Source organism: Heptranchias perlo, chromosome 12 (genome assembly GCF_035084215.1).
Source record: "Heptranchias perlo isolate sHepPer1 chromosome 12, sHepPer1.hap1, whole genome shotgun sequence".
NCBI classification, from domain to species: Eukaryota; Metazoa; Chordata; class Chondrichthyes; order Hexanchiformes; family Hexanchidae; genus Heptranchias; species Heptranchias perlo.
Genome location: NC_090336.1, coordinates 44,579,236 through 44,603,829, shown reverse-complemented (window position 1 = coordinate 44,603,829; position 24,594 = coordinate 44,579,236).

Below are 24,594 nucleotides of genomic sequence, written 5' to 3'. Positions count from 1 at the left end.
AGATGCAACATTTCAATCTGACAATTTGTACAACTTGGATGGGGTTTTTTGCATTAGCCAGCCTGTGGTTTTCTGTTATTAAACTGAATGTGCGAAAATTGCGGGCCAGTGAGGGTGAAGCAGAAAACCTGGCCCTTAGATTTACTATTATCGATGCATTGTGCTGGTTCATCAATTCTAGGATACTAATCTTATTAACTTATATTTAGTCACCTTACGGTTTCTTACACAAATACCACAAGGTAAATACAAAGAGGGTGGCCATTAAACCTCATCTAGCACATCTTTCCATTAAAAGCCACAAACCCCTTTAGAGCGTCTAACTGCACCTTGAACCATTCCACTGTTTTTGCCTCCCTACCCTAGCCAGAAGACCATTCCAAGTATTAGTCACTCTTTGTGTGAAGAAGTGCTATCTGATTTCAGTCCTGAACTTGCCTATTACTCATTTGTACCTATGTCCCCTCATTGTGCCATTTGGTTCAACTTGAACTAGTGCTTAGAGTTAACCTTTTCCATTACACTTAGGGGTCAAAATTCCGATCCGGCCCCGGCTGCATCTTCAGAATAAGTGCTGGAAGGGAGTTTGGAAAATGGGGCAGAACCCAGTTCCGCTGGGATTCTGCCTTGTTCAGAAGAGGCAGAGAAATTCCAACAGGAGAAGAAGAAGAAGGGGGATCTTTTGACCACCTCATACATCAAAAAGGCATGGCTGAGGGAGTTTCTGGGCTAATCTGGGGTATTAGACCCAGTATGTTTCCGAATAGGCTCAAAAGCACCTGCTGGTAAAGACCCCAAAATGCAGAAGTTAGTGATTATTCAATCTTGAAGAGCCTGACATTTCCTTTAGAAGTTGCAAAGTTTGGCTGTAAAACATTTCAGAGTTTTGTCTAGAGAGGACCTCCCTAGCCATCTTGTGTTGCATTGGTGTGGCATGGTTTGTTAATTCTATCCATGTGATTTATATCAATTAGTTGCTTTGTCGCTGGGTCAAAATCCTGGAACTCCCTACCTAACAGCACTGTGGGAGAACCTTCACTACACGGACTGCAGCGGTTCAAGAAGGCTGCTCACCACCACCTTCTCAAGGGCAATAAATGCTGGCCTTGCCAGCGATGCCCACATCCCATGGACAAATAAAAAAAAATTGTGTTAATTGTATTCAGGTGGCGCGTATCAATTGGGGACTCTCTTGTATCCATTTATAAGAGAGCTTATTTAGCGTGTGGGTTGTGGTGATCTCTGTGAATAAAGGCTTGGAAGCAACTGAAGACCAGGCTCTAGTATTCTATCCTTCACCACCAGGCTATCCAATTTGTAATATGGTGCTGCCTGATTTTCTGTCACTCTGTTGGGATGGGCACTGCTGATGAACCCTCACAGGTACTGGCAGTCCAACCAACATATGTTAATTACTCCATTCCCACCTTTTGGAACAGGGTCTACAACAGGCTCTCCATGGGTCATCAGGAGTTCTGCTCTACTGCAATTCCATTGGCAGAATGGGCTTCTTGGAATTTGAAGCCCTTAGTATTTAATGTACCATCATAAGTTCTTATCTATATTCCTCTTTTTAAGGCTAAAAAGTCCAAGTTTTTCTAACTTTTCCAAATGACTTAGTTCTCTGACGTGAGGTATCAGTCTCATTGCCCTTCTCTGCATCACATCCGGGGTTTGGAAGTTTCCTTTGTGACTCAGTGAAAAAAATTCAACACTACATTTAAGGTTCACCCTGACCACCCTCCCCAACTTTATATCACAACTGCTCTGATATTGAAGCAGCCCATGCTAATCTACAGCAGGACTTTGACAACATCCAGGCTTGAGCTGATACGTGGCAGGTAACATTCATACCCCATAAGTATCAGGTAATGACCATCCCCAACAAGAGAAAGCCCAATCACCTATCCCTACCTTTCCATGGTACCGCCATTGCAGCGTTCCCCATTGTCAACATCTCGGAGATCGTCACTGATCTGAATCTGAACTTGACTGGTCCAATAGACACTGTAGCTACAAGAACAAGGCATTGGTTGAGAACTCTGAGATGATTGCTCATCTCCTGACCCCTCAAAGCCTCTCCAAGGCTCAAGTCAGGATTGTGATGGAAAACTCACCACATGCCTGAATGGGAGCAACCATAACAATACCAAGAAGCTCAACACCATCCAGGACAGAGTAGTCTACTTGATTCGTGCCCCTACCGCTGAATATCCACTCCCACAACCATTGGTGCATTGTGGCTGCAATATGTTCAATGTACAAAATGCACTGCAACAACTCACCAAGATTACATCAATGGCACTTCCCAGCCCTGTGATCGCTACCATTGAGAAGGGCAAAAGCAGCAAAATCAGGACCTGGAGATTTGTCTATCTTCAGTCTCATTAAATTATTCATTACCATTTTTTACTTATAGTAAATCCTGTAAGGTCCTTTCCTTGATTTATTTTGATTTTCCTCGTATCTCTGGTACTCTATTCTCTTCCTCTACTGTGAAGACAGATACAAAATAATTAAAGCCATTTCCTTATTTTCAATTACAATCTATGAATACTTCCAGGAAGTAAGCATTCAGCATGTCAAATATTTTTTGATCATCCTTAGCTTTAACTCCATTTACATTAAAAGATCTTTAATAACTCATATCTATGTTATAATATTAGAAGAAGTTTTGCTGTTGCACTTGGCTTCTACAGCTTTGCTTATTTTTTGCCCCTTGAACTGCCTTTTTAAAAACATTTTTTTGAGGGTTCTGTATTCCTCCCAATGATTTCCATCTCTTTTCTACCTTAAAACTTTGTTGAGTTTGTTTTTCTTACTTATTTTTCTTTTGTAGACCTGATTGTGGATTTGTGGTATTGGTTATCCCACATTATGTCAAATGTAATCATGTTACAGCTTATGTGCCCAGATGTGCCATTATTTCCATTCCCAATATACTATCTGGGTCACTTGGCCTTACCATGTCAAGAATCAAGTTGTCTCTTGTGGTATCCTTAATGCACTGGGTCAGAAATTAGTCATACTCCCATTTAGCCCTCTTGCAGACTATTAGTATTTCCAATGTATGAAAAGTAAACTGCAAAGAACGCTACTAAATTGAGAATATAAGCAAACACTAAGTAAGAAAAGCCCTTTCAGCTTATCAATCCTGTTCCTCCACAGATCACATATAACATGCTCCATCATGGACTATACACAACTCACTTAATCCTCTAAGGTAATCTTCTTTAAAGATCCTTTGTATCCTCCAGATTTAATAAAGCAAAACATCAGATCATGCATTCTTCACCGTGATTCTTTGTCATGGTACAACATTTCCATGGTCCCAAGAGCTCATATTCCATGTTCAAATTTTATCTGTAGTTATCCTAATAACGCTTAATTTCATTAAATAAAATGCAGATCATTAACCAATGAAATAAAATTAATTTTATTATCTGTTGATGTAGTTTGTGACATAATTCACTTCCTTAATGGAAAGTTTCCCTTAACTCTTTTCCTACCTATCGTATTCAATACACACCAGTTCCAGCTTATTTAAGACTTCAGCAGAATGATTTAGAAACAATGGCCAGTCAATAATTAAAAGGAAATTCAACTAGAACGCCACACTAGATAAAAGTAACACTGCAGTATGAAGTCAATTAGAATGCATTTGAATTTTGGTTTCTGTCAATCAAAGAAGGGATGAGATTAATATATTAAGGCTGACTGAAATAGAGTCAGTAGTATCAATCTATTGACAATTGGATTATTACAGCAGCAAATTGATCTAAGGGCTTGTATTTTCTGTATCTTTTTTAAAGCATTCCTTGAATGGTTATGAATAGCACAGCGTATTAAGGTATTTTGTTCTGACATATCTTTACAGGATCTTAAAACAGCTTGATCAAAGTATATGGCTCAAATTAAAGGAACAAGCCAGTTTGGAGGTGGTGGTTTTGGTTAACAGCTTTGTCTGAGACCTGCAAGAAGGTACAGAGTCAATGATTCTTTGTCATCTTTTTGATAGACAGTTTGTGACAAGAGTTTTCTAATTATGGGTTTATAATGGGCTTTCTTACTTAACTCATGAGTCAGTCTACAACCAGGAGAGAAGCTGAGCTAGCTTGATTCCATGCCATATTTCATCATTTAAGAAGTAGACATCTGTTCTCAAGATATTGAAACATAGCTCAGGAAAAGGCTTCTTTATTGGTTGAGATATATACCTCATGAAGAATAATAAAGTTTCTATACTACTATAAGTACACTGTTTTCCCCCTGATATATTTGCCTGTTCTATTAGGCCTCTTAGTTTATAACCTGAACTTTGGTCTGACATAACATTTATAAAATCCACATATTGAAGAAGAGGAGAATCACATGAAAGAAGAAAGAAAGAATTGCATTTATATAACGCCTTTCATAACCTCAGGACATTCCAAAGCGCTTTACAGCCAGTTAAGTACTTTTGAAGTGTAGTCACTGTCAAAATGTAGGAAATGCGGCAGCCAATTTGCGCACAGCAAGCTCCCACAATCAGCAATGAGATAATAACTAGATAATCTATTTTTGTGATGTTGGTTGAGGGATAAATAGTACAAAGAATTTTACAGCACAGAAACAGGTCATTCGGCACAACAGGTCTATACCGGTGTTTATGGTCCACAAGAGCCTCCTCCTACCTTACTCCATCTCAACCTATCAACATATCCTTCTATTCCTTTCTTCTCCTTAAATGCATCTATGATAATTGCCTCAACCACTCCATATGATAACGAGTTCCATGTTCTCCCCACTCTCAGTGAACATGTTTCTCCTGAATTCCTTTTTGGATTTATTAGTGACTACCTTATATTTCTGGTACCTAGTTTTGGACTCCCCCAAAAGTGGAAACATCTTCTCTATATCTATCCTATCGAACCCCTTCATAATTTTTAAGACCTTTATCAGGTCCCTCCCAGTCTTCTCTTTTATAAAGAAAGGAATCACAGCCTGTTCAATCTTTCCTGATAGTTCTACTCTCTCAGTTCTGGTAGTTCTGGTATCATCTTTGTAAATCTTTTTTGCACTTTCTCCAGTGCTTCCATATCCTTTTTGTAATATTGGCCTGGACACCGGGAGAACTCTCCTGCTCTTCTTCTATTAATGCTAAGGGATCTTTTACGTTCATCCAAAAGGGCAGACTGGGCCTCAATTTAATGTCTCAGTGTGGCACATGGTATAGTTTAGTAAGCCAGTGCACTGTGGCAAGGGTTATCTTTTTGATTCTTGATATTGTTTTATCCAGATTTGGGCAGCTGTCCCAGTACAGCTACAACACTGGCATCTACCCGACAATGTGGAAAATTGCCCAGGTATGTCCTGTCCACAAAAAGCAGGACAAATCCAATCCGGCCAATTACCGCCCTATCAGTCTACTCTCGATCATCAGCAAAGTGATGGAAGGTGTCGTCGACAGTACTATCAAGTGGCACTTACTCACCAATAACCTGCTCACTGATGCTCAGTTAGGGTTCCGCCAGGACCACTCGGCTCCAGACCTCATTACAGCCTTGGTCCAAACATGGACAAAAGAGCTGAATTCCAGAGGTGAGGTGAGAGTGATTGCCCTTGACATCAAGGCAGCATTTGACCGATTGTGGCACCAAGGAGCCCTAGTAAAATTGGAGTCAATGGGAATCAGGGGGAAAACTCTCCAGTGGCTGGAGTCATACCTAGCACAAAGGACGATGGTAGTGGTTGTTGGAGGCCAATCATCTCAGCCCCAGGACATTGCTGCAGGAGTTCCTCAGGGCAGTGTCCTAGGCCCAACCATCTTCCGCTGCTTCATCAATGACCTTCCCTCCATCATAAGGTCAGAAATGGGGATGTTCGCTGATGATTGCACAGTGTTCAGTTCCATTCGCAACCCCTCAAATAATGAAGCAGTCCGTGCCCGCATGCAGCAAGACCTGGACAAGATCCAGGCTTGGGCTGATAAGTGGCAAGTAACATTCGTGCCAGACAAGTGCCAGGCAATGACTATCTCCAACAAGAGTGTCTAACCACCTCCTCTTGACATTCAATGGTATTACCATTGCCGAATTCCCCACCATCAACATCCTGGGGGTCACCATTGACCAGAAACTTAACTGGACCAGCCATATAAATATTGTGGCTACAAAAGCAGGTCAGAGGCTAGGTATTCTGCGGCGAGTGACTCACCTCCTGACTCCCCAAAGCCTTTCCACCATCTACAAGGCACAAGTCAGGAGTGTGATGGAATACTCTCCATTTGCCTGGATGAGTGCAGCTCCAATAACACTCAAGAAGCTCGTCACCATCCAGGACAAAGCAGCCCACTTGATTGGCACCCCATCCACCACCCTAAACATTCACTCCCTTCACCACCGGCGCACTGTGGCTGCAGCGTATACCATCCACAGGATGCACTGCAGCAACTCGCCAAGGCTTCTTCGACATAACCTCCCAAACCTGCGAGCTCTACCACCTAGAAGGACAAGAGCAGCAGGCACATGGGAACAACACCACCTGCACGTTCCCCTCCAAGTCACACACCATCCCGACTTGGAAATATATCGCCGTTCCTTCATCGTCGCTGGGTCAAAATCCTGGAACTCCCTTCCTAACAGCACTGTGGGAGAACCATCACCACACGGACTGCAGCGGTTCAAGAAGGCGGCTCACCACCACCTTCTCAAGGGCAATTAGGGATGGGCAATAAATGCCGGCCTCGCCAGCGACGCCCACATCCATGAACGAATAAAAAAAAGCTAAAGACATACACTGGATTGTAAGGGATGCAAGGACTTCTTATGGGAGTGATTGGCGATCCTAAAGCAGAGTAGAATATTTCGCATAAAATCGAAAAACATATCAATGACATCCCTCTGTCCTCTATTTTAGCTGAGCTATCAGCTTATTTAAAATAGATAGGTTAATACAGACAATAAAATAGCAAATAGAAGAATGTCATGCAGGCATACTAACTGTTCACTAATATCCAATAGTAAATTCTAGGCTAATTTTTTGTAACAGAGCTTATATTGAATAGCAAATAACTTTCCTGCTAGTATAAGTGACATGAAACAACATCCCACCACAAAATTAATCACTATCCAGAACGTTTTTTATTGTTTTAAATTGTCAACATGTACTGACAGATCAATATTATGTTGTTCTTCTATTGTATTGTTGTTAAATTCCTAATAATCCAGCATTGAATGACAAAGGAAACCAGCTAGATTTATGGTTGAAAACGTAGATCCAGATTCACTGGGCGTAATTTTAACTTTGGACGATAGTTTAAAATACCGATATCGAATTAGCCCCCCATTATACCCCAGGCCCAGTTTTCCGTTCCATTGAAGGCTTCCATTGAAGTCTAATGGGCAGCGAATTCATTATCGGCCATTTTACATCATTGCCCAAAATTAAAATTACCCCACCAGCGACCTTATAAACGACATCTTGCTGAATGTGTCAGCCCACTGGATCTAGCCAGTTGCTTAATCGTAACATTAGTATCAGCATTTGCTGGAGTTAAGGGAACATCTCTAAATTCACATGCTGAAACTGAAGTATCATTGCAACTTCCAGAAATGTTGATGATCCTAATGAAGGCTGTTGGAAGTTTATAGATAGTCAGTTCCCTGAATGACCAGGAACAACCTGATCCGCAAAATTCCATCTTCAACTTTTTTTTTGATTTTTTTTTTAAAAGACAGTGCCAGATTTTAAGTATACTTCAATTTCTGTAGACGTGTAATCAGCGATGCAAATAACGACATTTGTATTGCTTATATTTATAGTGGTGAACTTATACCTTCAACTCTGACTTTTCTTGTGCAATTTTGCTCATGGCTGCAGAAACGTTACAGATTACACTGAAATGACCTGCGATACGATATTCTACTCATTGGAGTTCAGAAGAATGAGAGGCGATCTTATTGAAACACATAAGATTGTGAAGGGGCTTGATCGGGTGGATGCGGTAAGGATGTTCCCAATGATGGGTGAAACTAGAACTAGGGGGCATAATCTTAGAATAAGAGGCTGCTCTTTCAAAACTGAGATGAGGAGAAACTTCTTCACTCAGAGGGTAGTAGGTCTGTGGAATTTGCTGCCCCAGGAAGCTGTGAAAGCTACATCATTAAATAAATTTAAAACAGAAATAGACAGTTTCCTAGAAGTAAAGGGAATTAGGGGTTACGGGGAGCGGGCAGGAAATTGGACATGAATTTAGATTTGAGGTTAGGATCAGATCAGCCATGATCTTATTGAATGGCGGAGCAGGCTCGAGGGGCCGATTGGCCTACTCCTGCTCCTATTTCTTATGTTCTTATGTTATGTTCTTATGATATATTCATATTTTACATGTGGCTCAGTATGTCTACACTCCATACAGAAATATGAATAGTTTGTAATTCTATAAATGGGAAGACAGTCTGAAAATGTCAACTTACGTTTTCTCCAGCATGGAATTTATACTGCGATAGATAAATGCAGACTCACACATAATCAAGCATGTTGTTTTACAACAGTCAGGGGATAAACTTTAAAACATTTTAATTAAAATTTGAAATGCCAAAGTATTTATTATATTAAGTAATAAGGACATGTGGGAAGCAATCAAACATTATAATATATATGAAAGGTACTTTACAACTCTGGATTTTCTGATATCTATGTAAACTGTTAAAATCATATATCAGGACATCCACTTCATTTTTTTTCAATCACCAACCATTTTAAATAATTGGAAACAAAGTACCCTGCATATATTACACAAAATAATAGGTGGCTACGGGATGAGTCACAAACATATAATGGGGCGTTTGGTTAGCTTGGGGCTTTTGTAGCTGTATTTTCCAGATGCTGACCTAAAACAGTAATTCAATTCTGAATGTCCATTATTCCAGATGAAATTTAAGCTCAGCATTCAGATGATCTTCAGAAATTCCTTACACCCTATCATGTTAAATTAACTCATTCATCGAAACAGCATCCTTTATATCAATTATTTTCTAGATTACGGGATCCTTTGTTTGCAGCAACTTGTAATTCCCCTTGAACACTTAGTGAACAAAATGAATCCAAATAACCTACCTGTTTAACCTTATTTTTCAACACCATCATTGTAATTTTAAAGGGGAAAAATGAAATAGATAAATCTTCAACTGCAGCATAATAATTATGGAAGCAAAGAATTACAATAGACTAGATCACTTCTCATTCACTCTCCCGAAAAAGAATTTGAAATTTAGTCATGACATCAATATATAATCCTGCCCCATGTGTAACACATTTCACAGTTGTTCAGGTTTTTATAGTTCAGCACATTAAATATAGTCAGTGCAATGCATATCAGTTACATTTCACATACTAACATTTGTATAAATAATATTTTCTATAATTAAGGATTTTGATTCAGATGTAGCTGCAGCCTGAGCCATTAAATGGCTTGAAGTACAAATGCTACAAATAAGTAATTGTTTTAATAAGTAGTTTGGAGATATTTTGATGCACGTTTATCATTTCTGGTCAAATCAGTTAAGTATTTATTAGGATTCAACCTAGCTGTCAACATCACTCAGAAAAATCTATTGGCATAATGTTCCATATGGGGATGTGGAAGAATTCCTTCAGGTCAGAATTATAATGATCTTTCCTGAGGAACAAAGTCTAGTCATCAAATGTAAATAAATAATCGAAGTACACGCTTTATCCTGTCAAAATGTCCTGTTAAAACTCATGACACATCGAATTATCGTTAAAGTGTAATGACTGTCATTATAAAGGCAAAATATAACTATCATTGGACACACCCCTCCCCTTATTACAGGGGATTGTTACCCTTGACATCTTTTACTATGCTGTATATTACCAACTTGCCAAAATCATTTCCTCTGGGGTAAAAGTCTGACAATTCCTTCGAGAAATGACACTCATTTTTTTGCTGTTGTTTTGTGGTCATTTTTTCTACGATTGTGTTTTAGTTATCTATTTTGAAATAGTTTATAATTATAAGACGATTTAAGAAAGCTCGTTCTTATTCATCATTACTGATTAAGAATGGAAATATAAAAGAGATATTATATTGGGTCCAAAACATTACTTGGCAATTTTCAGCATTTGATCACAGAACAGCTTATTATTACTGACTGAAATTGTGAATTATGACTGGATAACGATTGCAGATATATTTCAGAATGTTCCACTCCTCCTCCCCCACCCTCTGTGATTTTAAAATTATTAGTTATAAAAATGCAAATACGTGTATTTGATATCAGAGCACGCTTGTGTTCCTGAAGTGTGAAAGTAAAAGTCATATTCCCACAATGACAGGATGGCACAATGACATCACCAGATGGTTTGTTTAGATTTTTCAACCTTAAAGAATCCAAATGCTGCTAAAAATGAATAATTGGACCACAAACCAACATGGGTTCAGTTTATATTTTGCATGCAAATTTGAATTCTACACAGGCAGTAGCTCATTTTCTTTATGTGCATACTAAAGAAGCTGGGGGGAAAATTGTTTGCGTTCAAAAACGAGGACAGAAGGAATGAGAAGCATTTTTAATAAACTTATCTTTTTGGTGGCAGCTTGCAGTGGTCCCTTCAAGGGCTGCCTGTTAAGCCACATGTAGAACTGGTTTTCCTAAATGGAGCAAGTGCTGGCTGCCTCAGGGCAAACCAATATTGCAGAGGGGGCCTCAAATAGGAGTTTGGCCTCAATAGGAATTGCTAGACGAAGAAAGACCAAGGTCCATCTTCTACCATCCTGGTAGTCGCATGGTACAATGAGTTGTTGACTAGTCATAGTAATCAATCTCCAACAATTGGTCTACAATAGACCCAGAAATGACACGAGGAAACTTCCAGTGGTGGAGCGCTTTGGGAACAAAACGTCACATTTTTCCTCCCAAGCATGCTATACTTACCACGTTATGTCACAAATTACTCATATACCGCGTCCCAAAATCACTTACTTGCATATGCAAAGGGCCTAACCCCTGTTTCAGATGTGGGCCCTGGACGTCTACTTTTTTGCCTATACCAATATGGCGGGTGGCATACTTGGCTTATAATGAGCGTGAGTTTCCCGTCCACCAAATTGGAGACTTAGGTGCCCTAGAAAAGGGCGCCATCGAATTTCTAGGCCGCTCTTTTTTAAAAGTACTGCTCGCACCAATGCTTACAGCTGGTGCTAACATAATAACATAGTAACAATTTCAGGCAGGAGAAGCCCTTCGGTCCATTTAGTCCACCTATCCATACTATTCCCTTGGTGCATTTCTAATAACCCTGGATCCCATTTGTTGACAAGAACCTAATAATTCTTTCTTGAAACCCATTAAGGTTTCTGGTTCTAGCTGTTGTAGTTGATTATCCTACTTAGTGAGGAACTTTGAGGAATGATACAACTCCCGGGTGCATGCGGCTGATGCACAGGATGGTAGTGGTCTTCTCCTGAAACTTTCAAAGATCTTGACACTCTTTTCATAGCCATCCAAATCAGCGGTACTAAGTATTTTTACATTATCTTAGATGCTGTTGCTAGGTTTTTCGGAGATTGTTTTTTTTGTGCCAATTGTCAAATGGACTCCTACTAAAAGCGAATGATTTAAGAATGCCAGGAATATCCTTGAATTTAAAAATGATGTGGCTGGCATGCCATAAATAATGTTATAATTGGAACGAATGTCAACTGGGCCCAGCTGGATTGTCTATTGATAATTTGTGCGCCTGCTGCATTGTAGGTTTTAAACAAAAGCTTTTTGTTTGCCAACATAGGTGCTTTATGGCCACTTCAGTTGCTATGGGGAGTAACTTGTGGAACATGATATTTGTCAGATATCCCAGAGCCTTGAAGTTGATAGACTACCGCACTGTAATCGGTGACAATTTCTCTATGAACAACAGGGAAAGGATCAGAGCAAGGGAATGGGATTAGAAAAGATAAAACCAATTGAAGAGCTAGCACCAGTGTGCTGTGCTGAATGTCATCCTGTAATGTCTATGATTTTGTGAGTGTGTCCTTTGCTTCCCAATCTGATGCTACATTGAAACAACTTTATTAAATTGTTTCAGGAACAAAGTCCAAACTATCAAAGTAACATGCAAGCCCTTAGTCATCTAAATAAATTGGGGGGGGGGCAAGATAATCCCACATGTGCCTGAACCTTATGATACAAGGCTGCCCTAACAGCTAAAATTAAGGCAATAACTTTGCATTATAGATCTTTCTGTGTTTTCTTCTTTTGCTTAATGAATATTTGAATCTTCTATTTGGGAGGAAAGACTGTTATGTTATAAAGTCTAGTTTGATCACTGAAATGGGCAGTGTTGTTTAGGGCTTTCAAGCTTTTTCTTCCCACCATTAGATGAAGATTGTGCAAGAGTAAGAACATAAAAACATAAGAAATAGGAGCAGGAGTGGGCCATACGGCCCCTCGAGCCTACTCCGCCATTCAATAAGATCATGGCTGATCTTCGACCTCAACTCCACTTTCCCTTCTGATCCCCAAATCCCTTGATTCCCTTAGAGTCCAAAAATCTATCGATCTCAGTCTTGAATATATTCAATGACTGAGCATGCACAGCCTTCTGGGGTAGAAAATTCCAAATATTCACGACCCTCATCTCAGTCCTAAATGTCCGACCCCTTATCCTGAGACTAGTCCCCTCTCAGCATCTACCGTGTCAAACCCTCTTAGAATCTTATATGTTTCAATGAGATCACCTCTCATTCTTCTAAACTTCGTAACTAAAGGTATGAAGCAATTCTATGAGTAGAATACTTAATATTCTGTGTAATATGTGTTTATTCCCTTGGAAAAATCTGGCTGTATAACTCATGTCATATAGTTAGTTACACTTGTGGAAGTTCAAAAAAAATCATGTTACATGAAAAAGCAGTAAGGAAGCTGTTTGTACCGTAAGTGCTGCATTTGTAGCTGTGGTTTATGCTTGATGGCATTTCCTCTATATCTAATAAATCATTAAAAAAAATCAGTGTCCTGTATTTGTAACACATGGCAAGGCATTCAGTATCCTCAAGTGAAAACAAACGAGGTCAAGTTTGACTTTCAATGCCAAGATCCAAAAAAGTCTATCAGTGCAGTAGACACATCATTAGTTTGACTTATCTTCTGCCCAAATAAATGTGCGCAGTACATCTAAGTATGAGATAAGCTTGGATTTTAAAAGAAAATGGCAATTGCTTCAATAAAACATAGCCAGCAGCCAGTATCTGTTGTTGCAGTTGTGTGCTGCTGCATGAACATGCAAAGAGACTTCAGGGGCTCGATTTTACCAGGCCTGCGGGTTTCCGGCGGGTTGGGTTTCGGGAGCGTGGTCAACACGCTCGGTGAAATTAGTGGGTTGCCCGCGCGATCGTAGCAGGCAACACACTAATAGGAATCAATTACCTGCTCCTCCGGGGTCCGCGCTGCTGGTCTGCGCGTCGGGCAGGCTGCGCATGCGCAGTACGATCTGTCAGCTGGAGGCGCTCTATTTAAAGGGGCAGTCCTCCACTGACAGATGCTGCAACCAATGGAACAAATTACAGCATGGAGCAGCCCAGGGGGAAGGCTGCTCCCAGTTTAATGATGCCTCACCCCAGGTATCAATACATGGGGTGAGGAGGAGGGCGAAGACAGAGATCTTCCACCCGGCGGGCGGGAGGAAGCGGCCAGCCTCTGCCACCAAGAAGGCCTGGCTCGAGGTGGCAGAGGGGGTCACCTGCGCAACCAACATATCGCCCACCTGCATACAGTGCAGGAGGCGCTGCAATGACCTCAGTAGGTCAGCCACAGTGAGAACACGAAGTCTTTCCCCTACACTCCATCTGCCACAACACTGCCCCCACCCCACATCTCCTTCGGCACCGCCAACACTACTCTGTCACATCACCCCTCATACCCACTCAAACCCCATCCTCATCTTACCTCCACCTACTCACCTCGCCAGTACTCATCCTGCCACTAACACGCGACCCAATCCTCATACAATCTCATGGCTCTATCCCATACTCACCCTCTCGTGCATCTCCCTCACGGCCAGCCTCACTCAACCTGCCACCACCTGTGCTGCAGCCACAGGGCATGCATCTCATATGTGCAGTAGGCAGCGTAAGGCAAATGTTTCGTGAGCATGAAGGGGGTGCACAAGGGTGTCGGAGGGTTTGCCATGGGTGTTACCTGTATTGAATTTCAGAGCAACAAACAGCACACATTATATTGGCACCACCACTGCCATGTCTCCGCGAATCCTGTCTGTTGTGTCCAATAATGCCCGCTCCTGGGTATCACTATGAGGACCCACCACTGATGCCACCCATCGTGTTACTGCAGAGTAGGTGCAGGTGTATTTGCAGGGCTCTTCCGCGCAGACGACTGAGAGACATCCGAGGTGCAGCCGGCTGCACCCTGGAAGGATGCGGAGGAGAAGTTGTGGAGGGCAGTGGTGACTTTGACAGAAACAGGTAAGCAGTTGGTGCTGGGGCCAGCCAGGAGCTGCTCGGCATGAAAGAGCCTGCAGATCTCCACGACTACATGTCGAGCGAATCTGCGCCTCCGTGTGCACTGCTGCTCGGAGAGGTCCGGGGAGCTGCGCCTCAGTCTGTGGACCCTGTGGCGAGGGTAGTGCCCTCTGCGATGCATCTCTCTCTGCGGTAGCCCTCCCTCCTGCTGTGCAGGTGGGCGTGCAACAACACCGTGTTGGGGGGCTCCACGTCTCTGCGGCGGATGGCGTGGACTGCCAGGCTGCTGGGGCTGGTCATGCTGTTCGTCCTCCGAGGGTGTCCACGCACCACCCATCTGGCAGGTGTTGGTCTGAGGGGTTGTGCAGGTTAGGTGGGTGGTTCCTCGGACTGGGGCTGCAGTTTCGTGTCGGTCTGTCCTCTGGCTTGGCGGGGGGTGGTGGGGGGCAGGGGTTGCCCTATGTGACGCGGTGGCCTCCTGCGTGGGTGAGGGCTCTCCCCCGTGGAGCGCACCTTGGCACCTGCCACAGGCTGCTGGCTGCAACACGCCTGGTTGGAGAGAGACTATTTCCCCCAGTGTGGGAAACACTCTGCGATGCAGGTGAAATCCCACACTTCCTCTTTTGACAGCTGATTCAGCTCATTAACTGACCTCATCAAGCAAGGTAAGTACTCTCAAGTGGAACCCCGTTGGCTTTAATTGCCTGCGGGATTCCCACCAGCGGGGGCCACGCACGCAGCCCCGCACGTCATCGGGGAACCCGGAAGTGGTCGGGATCGTGGCGCGATCCGGTCACGTGACCGCATATCGGGATTTTCGGGGCCCCCCCGCTGGAAACCCGCAGGAAACCCGACCCTAAAATCGAGCCCCAGGTTTTGTCACAGATTGTGCATTTTTATGCTGAGGGATATTGTATCATGATGAGAAATGAAGGGAACTAAATTTACTGTGTTAGAGCAAACACATCTGGCATTTGGGTAATGGTCTCCTAATGTTCAATAAAACAAATAATGTTACTGGATAAATAATTAAAATAGTTAGAAAGTATGGGAATCAGATATCTCATTCAGGTATTTTTAACATTTTGCTCCATTTTTACCCCATAAATGGAAATGTAAGAACAATGCAATTAGTGATAGAATATCAATAATCATTCATTGATTGAAATTTTGAATAGAGTTAACACTACAAGACACAGGAGGGCAGCGGGTTGGCAGCGGGTCGGGGTGCTCCTGCAATTCCGTGCGGAGCACCCCGATTTCACTGGGCGCGTGGGTAACGCGGCCAGTGAAATCGGGGTGCTCCGCACGGAATTGCAGGCTAATTGCAGCCACTTACCTGTGCTTCCGGGTTTCGCGCTGGAAAGCTACGCAGCGGGCAGACTGCGCGCAGCATAGGCTGTTAACTGGAGGAGCCCTATTTAAAAGGGGCAGTCCTCCACTGACTGATGCTGCAGGAAATAGGAGCAGCCCAGGGGGAAAACTGCTCCCAGGTATAATGATGCCTCACTCCAGGTATTATTGGTGGGGTGAGGAGGAGGGGGAGGACAGAGATCTTCCCCCCAGTGGGCAGGAGGAAGCGGCCTGCCTCTGCCACCAAGAAGGCCTGGCTCGAGGTGGCAGAGGAGGTCACCTGCACCACCAACATATCGCCCACCTGCATACAGTGCAGGAGGCGCTTCAATGACCTAAGTAGGTCATCCAAAGTGAGTACACTTACTCATTCCCCTACACTCCGTCTGCCACAACACCGCCCACACCCCACATCTCCTTCTGCACTGCCAACACTACTCTGTCACATCACCCCTCACACCCACTCAAACCTCATCCTCATCTTACCTGCACTTACCCACCTCGCCAGTACTCATCCCGCCACTACCACTCAACCCAATCCTCATACAATCTCATGGCTCTATCTCATACTCACCCTCTCGTGCATCTCTTTCACGGTCAGCCTCACTCAACCTGCCACTACCTGTGCTGCAGCCACAGGGCATGCATCACCTATGTGCAGTAGGAAGCGTAAGGCAAACGTGTCGTGAGCATGAAGGGGATGCACAAGGGTGTTTGAGGGTTTGTCATGGTTTTTACCTATGTTTAATTTCTGATCAACTCACATCACATATTATATTGTCACCACTACTGCCACGTCTTCGCGAATCTTGTCTGGTTTGTGCAATAATGCCCTTTCCTGAGGATCACAATGAAGACCCACAACTGATGCCACCCATTGTGTCACTGCAGAGTAGTGTAGGTGTATTTGCAGGGCTCTTTTGTGCAGACGACTGAGAGACATCAGCGATGTCCCCGGTGGCACCCTGGAAGGATACGGAGGAGAAGTTGTTGAGGGCAGTGGTGACTTTGACAGCGACAGGTAAGAAAATGGTGCTCGGGCTAGCCAGGAGCAGCTCGGCATGAAGGAGGCTCCAGATGTCCGTGACTACATGTCGAGTGACTCTGAGCCTCCGTGTGCACTGCTGCTCAGAGAGGTCCAGGAAGCTGAGCCTCGGTCTGTAGACCGTGGCGAGGGTAGTGCCCTCTGCGATGCATCTCTCTCTGCCATTACCCTCCCACCTGCTGTGCAGGTGGATGTGTCACAGCACTGTGTCGTGGAGCTCCATGTGTCAGAGGTGGATGGCATGGCTGGTGAGGCTGGTGATGCTGTTCGTCCTCTGAGGAGGTCATGACTGCAGCTACGACGGCCCCCATCCGGAAGATGTACATTTGAGGGGGTCCGCAAGGTAGGTACATGTGTCTGGACACCGGTGTAAGTGTGCAAGTTGGTGAATTTTATTGTTAGGAGGAGAGTGGTGGAGGTCAAACTTTGTCCCAAGTGACAGAGTGGCCTCCTGCAATGAGTGAGGATCTCCCACCCCCCCCCCCCCACCCATCAAATGAACCTTTGCAGTTGCCACAGGCTGATGGCTGCAACACGTCCATTTCAACTGGCAGTGTTTCCCCCAGTACGGGAAACAGTCCCAGTTGTTTGGAAAATCCCACCCCTCCTAAAATAGCATGTCAATCAGATCTCTAGACAACCTGAAGTACCTAAATGATTACCTTAAGTGGCATCCCGCTGGCTTTAATCGCCGGCGGGAGTCCCACATGCGGGAGCTGCGCGCGCATGTCAGCGCGTCACTGGGGAACCCAGAAATGGGCGGGTTGGAGCCGGGCTCCAGACCCGCCCTGGGAATCCCCAATTTTCGCAGCCCCCCCACCACGAACGTACCCGCTCGGGGGTGCGAAAATCAAGCCCACAATGTTTGGCAAACTTAGATGAGAGAAAAGCTCTGTGTCCTTTTAATCAATACAGTGTCATACACACATGACACAATGGTGTGCTTCGATGTCATTCATACCAAGCATTTTTTTTTAAAAGTGCTTTTTCACAAAGTCACACAATAGCCCATGTAACTTCTTTCTAACAACCTTGGTATTTATAGTGTAAGTGGAACTTTACCTGCTGCAAGATCAATTAATTCTAAACAAGCATGCACATGAAACAAATGAAAACAATAAATCTCTCATCCTCAAAGTGACAGCAGCCTACAATAAATGGAACCAGCATCAGAAGAGAAAGATAAGATCATTTAAAATAAAATTCAAATCAATCAAATTAAAATATATTGATAAATACTTAAGCACATGGGAATGGGATTCTGCCTATTGTTTTTTTACTTTTCATGTTTAGAGAATTCTAGCTAAGCTCTTTGTTCCTTCAATTTTTCACACTGACATTGACAGCTGGAGTATCAATGCACATGTAAAACCCATACTGTTTAATCATGATGAAGGTTTCCCACATTGCTCTCAACGGCACAAAGGGCGATTTGAAGTCATATCCTCATTGTTTATGTAGTGATAACTTCTGGTACATTTTATATACAGTAGAAACTTCTTGCTAGGAGCATCTCTGTTCTTTTAAATAGATATTGGTTTGAGTATGTACTGATTATAATCAACGTGCATTGTCAGTGAGTGTGGTTGAGTATCATTAACTTGCATTGTCAGTGTCCAAGACCCAGTCACCAAACTGATCGATTGTATTTTACCCATTACACAGTCGTAGATAGATGCCATGCAAGATCTACTCAATCATATTAGCTATATAATTCATCATTTAATAAAAAATCTAATCAGTACATATTGCACAGTCACAACTACTGGTAAACTACATCAAAATGAAACTTTCACAATTGTTTAAAGGCGCACATCACTCATTATTGAACTCATTTTATGTATTTTAAAGCAATGAATAGTTCATAACATATACCCTCCAAGTTTGAGCTAAAGTCCATTTGCTTCATTAGGGTAAGGTTACTTACATATGCTAATCCAAAACAAGGTCAGCTACAGCATTTCCTATGAAATGAGCCTATCAATTGGATATTATTTTCATTAGACTGCAGAGTGAATTAATATCTGAGCAAATATTTTCATTAAGTGTCCTTCAACCTGCACGTAGAGTTTTTTAATGTTGCTATATATAGGTTCATGTGTTGTAAAATCAACCACCAATAGCAAAGCTAAGAAACAGTATTCAATTAGTGACTGCAGTGCATGATATTTGAGCAAAGATTATGAAAAAAACAACAGTGATATTAGTTTCTGGCACAAATCTGCTACACGTAAATAGTCTCTAGTTTCTGTAACTGGGAACCAGCTTTCGTAGTTTAATCAGGAAGAAGTGCTATTAAAGAAATATTTCACACTAAGCTTATGCTCTCTGAGGCAATGTGATATCACCAGTTGTTAACACTTTTCTGTCACCTCAGAAATTTTACCATACCTATGCTTTTTCGTGTTTATAAGGTTCAAGTTTCTCGTAAATCATTGGTTTGTCCAAAAAAAATGGAAATAGTGAATGCATATCTCTAATAGCAATAGAAATACTTCCTGCCCTCGTCCTGTTGAGTTGACAGTGCATGGTGGAGGCTTAGCTAAGACAGGGTCAACTGTTACATCTGCTCCAGTCGGATAATGGATATTGACAGAATCAACTCAATTGAGCTATATTAGCTTCCTATTTTAAAAATTCATCCTTTTCAAAATTGTATTTTGTAAGGTACCCTAAGGTTGCTTGAGGATATAACAATTGTTATTGAAAATATGTCAGTGTTTGAATATGGTACAACGTAGGTTAAAATATTAATGAACTGGAAGTATTCAGATTATCAAATAAAGTTAACTTACAGAAAGCTGCTGAACACACCATTGGAGATGGCCTGAATTTCCATTAGTTGACTTTTTCACTCCATACCAGCACTGCATCTAAATCATGGAATCAAAGAAAGGTTACAGCACGGAAGGAGGCCATTCAGCCCATCGAGTCCACGCCGGCACTATGCAAGAGCACCTGCTGGTCCCACTCCCCCACCCTATCCCCATAGCCCTGCAAATTTTTTACTTTCAAGTACTTATCCAGTTCCTTTTTGAAGGCCATGATTGACTCTGCCTCCACCACCTTCTCAGGCAGTGCATTCCAGATCCTAACCATTTGCTGTGTAAAAAAGTTTTTCCTCATATCACCTTTGGTTCTTTTGCCAATCACCTTAAATCTATGCCCTCTGGTTCTTGGCCCTTCCGCCAATGGCAACAGTTTCTCTCTATCTACTCTGTCTAGACCCTTCATGATTTTGAATACCTCTATCAAATCTCCTCGCAACCTTTTCTGTTCCAAGGAGAACAACCCCAGCTTCTCCAGTCTATCCACGTAACTAAAGTCCCTCATCCCTGGAATCATTCTAGTAAATCTCTTCTGCACCCTCTCTAAGGCCTTCACGTCTTTCCTATAATGCGGTGGCCAGAATTGAACACAGTACTCCAGTTGGCCGAACCAGTGTTTTATAAAGGTTCATCATGACTTCCTTACTTTTGTATTCTATGCCTCTATTTATAAAGCCCAGGATCCCATATACTCTTTTAACCGCTTTCTCAACCTGCCATGTCACCTTCAATGGTTTGTGCACATATACCCCCACCCCCCACCACAGATGTCTCTGTTCCTGTACACCTTTTAGAGTTGTGCCCTCTAGTTTATATTGCTTCTCCTCGTTCTTTCTACCGAAATGTATCACTGCATTTTTCTGCATTAAATTTCACCTGCCACGTGTCCGCCAATGCCATCCTCTTGAAGTCTATCACTATCCTCCTCGCTGTTCACTACCCTTCCAAAGTTTGTGTCATCTGCAAATTTTGACTTAATAATGTTTCCTTATTCTATTTCGAAAAGCTCCGTTTGTTCAAAAATGTTTAATACTTTGAGGCTAAAATCACATTGTGAAATATTGGTAACAAACATGTTAATCAATTCATATGAAATCCTTTTGTCTGCTATTTTAGCAGAAGCATTATCCTGTTTAGTGCCTCCATAATTAAAGTAGACAAGGGATGTCATGGGTTAAAATTCGCACAATGTAATCTCAAGGCCCTTGTCTTTGATCTACCCGGATCATAAGACATTCGGAGCAGCCACAAATCTATTTTATTTTCTTTAAGTATTTTGGTTCTTCCCAGATGATTCTCATCTGAATGTATTCTGCAGTCTTTTCCCAGGACAATTGGTTTTGGCCATTTCCTTTCCTACGTGCATTGCCCAATGTAGCAGCCGATATGGTTTCATACCACTGAAGTTTCTTTTGGGCTAACCTCTTTTGCAATACTTTATTCGTGGACTGTTGTCAACTTCTTCTACTTATCTCCAAATTCCTGGCAAATTGAAGCAGTGTACAAATGAGATCTGCTGTTAATGTATTCAGCAGTCTTCCCCAGGACAGTTGGCCAATTCCTTTCCTATGTGGTTCCCAGCATACTGTGTGATCTAACACCCTATATGGTTTCATACCATTGACTTTGTCATTTCCTATGAAACGATTGCAGAAGCACAAGGCAAAGGACAAAATATAAAAGCTAAGAAAATTTTAATGAGAAGAAAAGTGTTCAGTCTCAATGGTAGATTTTATGTAGTGTGGGATGGTTTGCAGTTTGGCCTTACACAAACTAGGGACAACTGAGAATAGCATTGAAAAAAAATCATTCGCTCAACTCGTTGAATTATTCAACAAATTATTCAACAAACTTTTGCAAATTGTCTGGCATATTTAAAAAAAGTAGACTTGTAAGTTTGAGATCAGATGCAAACCACCTTCAAAAATTAGTGGGGAAAAATTGGATAAGGGTCCGTCCTGGCAATGGTAGCGCGATGCGCTAACACCCCGTGCCCGACGGACCCTGCGCAGGCAAGATGCAAGTTTGGACCCAAGGGAGCACTTAACCTGCAATCAGCGTTCCTTTCCAGGCCTTGTACGTGGAATCAATGCAATTTGGACTTTCCACCACCAGAGCGAGCTCAATCTCTTAAAGGGAGGATGTTTCTTAGAAATCTCTTAAAGATAGCTGGTACCTGTTATTTGATGAAAATAACAGTCTACTGTCTGCTTGCAGTGTGAACAAAGATCAGACATTGCACACATAAAACACAGATGCAGATCCCATCCCTATGTTTACACACTGATGAGTTATGTTAAAACATTGAATAAAGGTTGAGCACTACTAAATCCCACATTCTCCAATTTGCATACCAGACCTCACCAATCTGCCGGTCTGAGTTGGTACCAGGCCTGTGAGAGAGCATGCACCAAGGTTCTCTGCTGATGCCCTAGAGACCTTTGGTGCAAGAGGTGGACAGAAGGAGGGACATCCTATATCCGCGGTGGGGGGGTGGGGGGTGCCAAGGGGCCCTCCGAACATATGCTCAAAAGGCAGTGGGAGGCAGCGGGGAACGAAGTCAATGTCAGGCGCACAGAATCATGAACATTGATGCAGTGCAGGAAGAAGTTCAATGCTTTGACATGAGTGTCAAGGTGAGTGAGGACAACTGTCAAGTGGTATCTCCTACCAACTGCACCATGTACTACACCCCCCATCACCCACATACCAACAAACTCTTTCCATCAGTACTCAACTCTTCCAATCAGATGCTTCCTCTCACCCTTACACATTATCACTGTTTCAAGCCGCCCACCCACAACTCACAGGCCACACACACTGGCAGCTATTCAACCATGACAGGCACACACCCAGGCACAAGTCCCGCTTTCTTGCAGGAGAAGGTGGCTCATATCAAGAGGCAGCAAGTGGCCGTGGCCTTTAGCCCCTCGAGTCTGTTCCACCATTCAATGAGATCATGGTGGACCTGTGACCTAATTCCATATACCCACCTTAGCCCCATATCCGTTAATACCCTTGGTTCACAGAAATCTATCAATTTCAGATTTAACATTCACAATTGAGCTAGCATCATCTGCCATCTGCAGAAGAGCGTTCCAAACGTCTCCCACCCTTTGTGTGTAGAAGCATTTCCTAACTTCACTGCTGCACGTCATGGCTCTAAATGTTAGGCTATGTCCCCGCGTCCTAGTATTGAAGTCTAGGAGACCTCCAAAAATAGTTACAAATGTCTCAGCAGTCAGAAGCAATAATCCAGCCACTAACTTGTAAATCCTGCATGGTCCCTTTAAATAGCGCCAATGAGGGGGTCCTCCAGGCACTCTAAGACACGTTCAGATGGTCGGGGTTAAGACTGTGCGTTGAGTTGAGCGTTAAGTCCCAAAAAGGTGTCTATCACTTTAAATCAGCGTTGTACACTACTCCCTACTTTCTCCCTACTTTACATGATTCCAGCGTTCGTTATCTGCGCCTGTGCTAACTCCAATACCAAGATGGCATCTGGCGCAAGTCACGCAGGAAACATGCATGTGCATCCAAGATACCATCTTGGATGTTGGAGAGGCCGTGTAGCGCCAAAACAATGGGCGCTACCTGGCCCAATTTAGCGCCCTAGGTATTTGTTTCTAAGAAGGCTCTTTCAATACTTCACTCCACATTCTATTAATTATTAATTCTGAACAAAACATTTCTTCCCAAAAGTTTCTCCAAAAGGTGGTTTCAAATTCAATGAAATAAATGTATTTATGGCAAATTCAAAGGGGTCAGTTTATCCTTTGTACTGCACACAAAGGTTAGAATTGCCCATTTCACTGCATTATACTTATACTTCTTTTAGGAACATAGGAATGTTAGGAACAGGAGTAGGCAATTCAGCCCCTAGAACCTGCCCCACCATTCAATTAGATCATAGAATCATAGAAGTTACAACATGGAAACAGGCCCTTCGGCCCAACATGTTCATGTCGCCCAGTTTATACCACTAAGCTAGTCCCAATTTCCTGCACTTGGCACATATCCCTCTATACCCATCTCACCCATCGCTGATCTGTACCTCAACCCCATTTATCTGTCTTTTCTCCATTATCCTTGCTACTCTTACCTAACAAAATTCTATCTATCTCAGTCTTGAAATCTCCAATTGCCCTAGTAACCACAGCCTTATGAGGAAGAGAGTTCCAAATTTTTACTACCCTTTGTGTGGAAAAGTGCTCCCTGAATTCCCTCCTGAATGGCCTAGCTCTAATTTTAAGATTATGTCCCCTATTTCTTGATTCCCCCACTAGAGGAAATAGTTGTTGGGTATCTACCCTATCAAATTCTTTTAATATTTTAAACACCTCGATCAGATCACCCCTCAATCTTCTATACTGAAGGGAATACTAGCTAAGTTAATGCAACCTGTCATCATCATTTAACCATCTAAGCCTTGGTTATATTCTGAAAATTTTAAGTGCATACCATGTAATGATTGTGTAAAATCAGTTCTTAACTGAGGTGAAGTGAACATGAATGATTTGCTCTTAAATCCAATGATTTCAAAGGATGCATCGTATTTTATTTAAGGCAAGGCGAAAATAGGTCACTTTTGAAAATATATTGCCGATGATCTTGAAACTATAAGGGGTAGAAATTTAGGGATGTAAAACTGGTGCAACTTGGTCCAATTTCAGAGACCAATATCCTGCTCCCGAAGGATGCCTGAAAGATGTTTGACCCGATATTGGGTCGGGGGATTTTTCAGGCGCCCCTGGCGGCTGTCTAAAACAGGCATTAGGCCCCATAATATGGAAGTTAAGTCCCGAATGCCTGTTTTAGGCCTCCTCTGCTAAATTCAATATTGCAGAGCGGAACAGGAGCTGGGCCTGCAGTAGAAATTGGCCTACTTA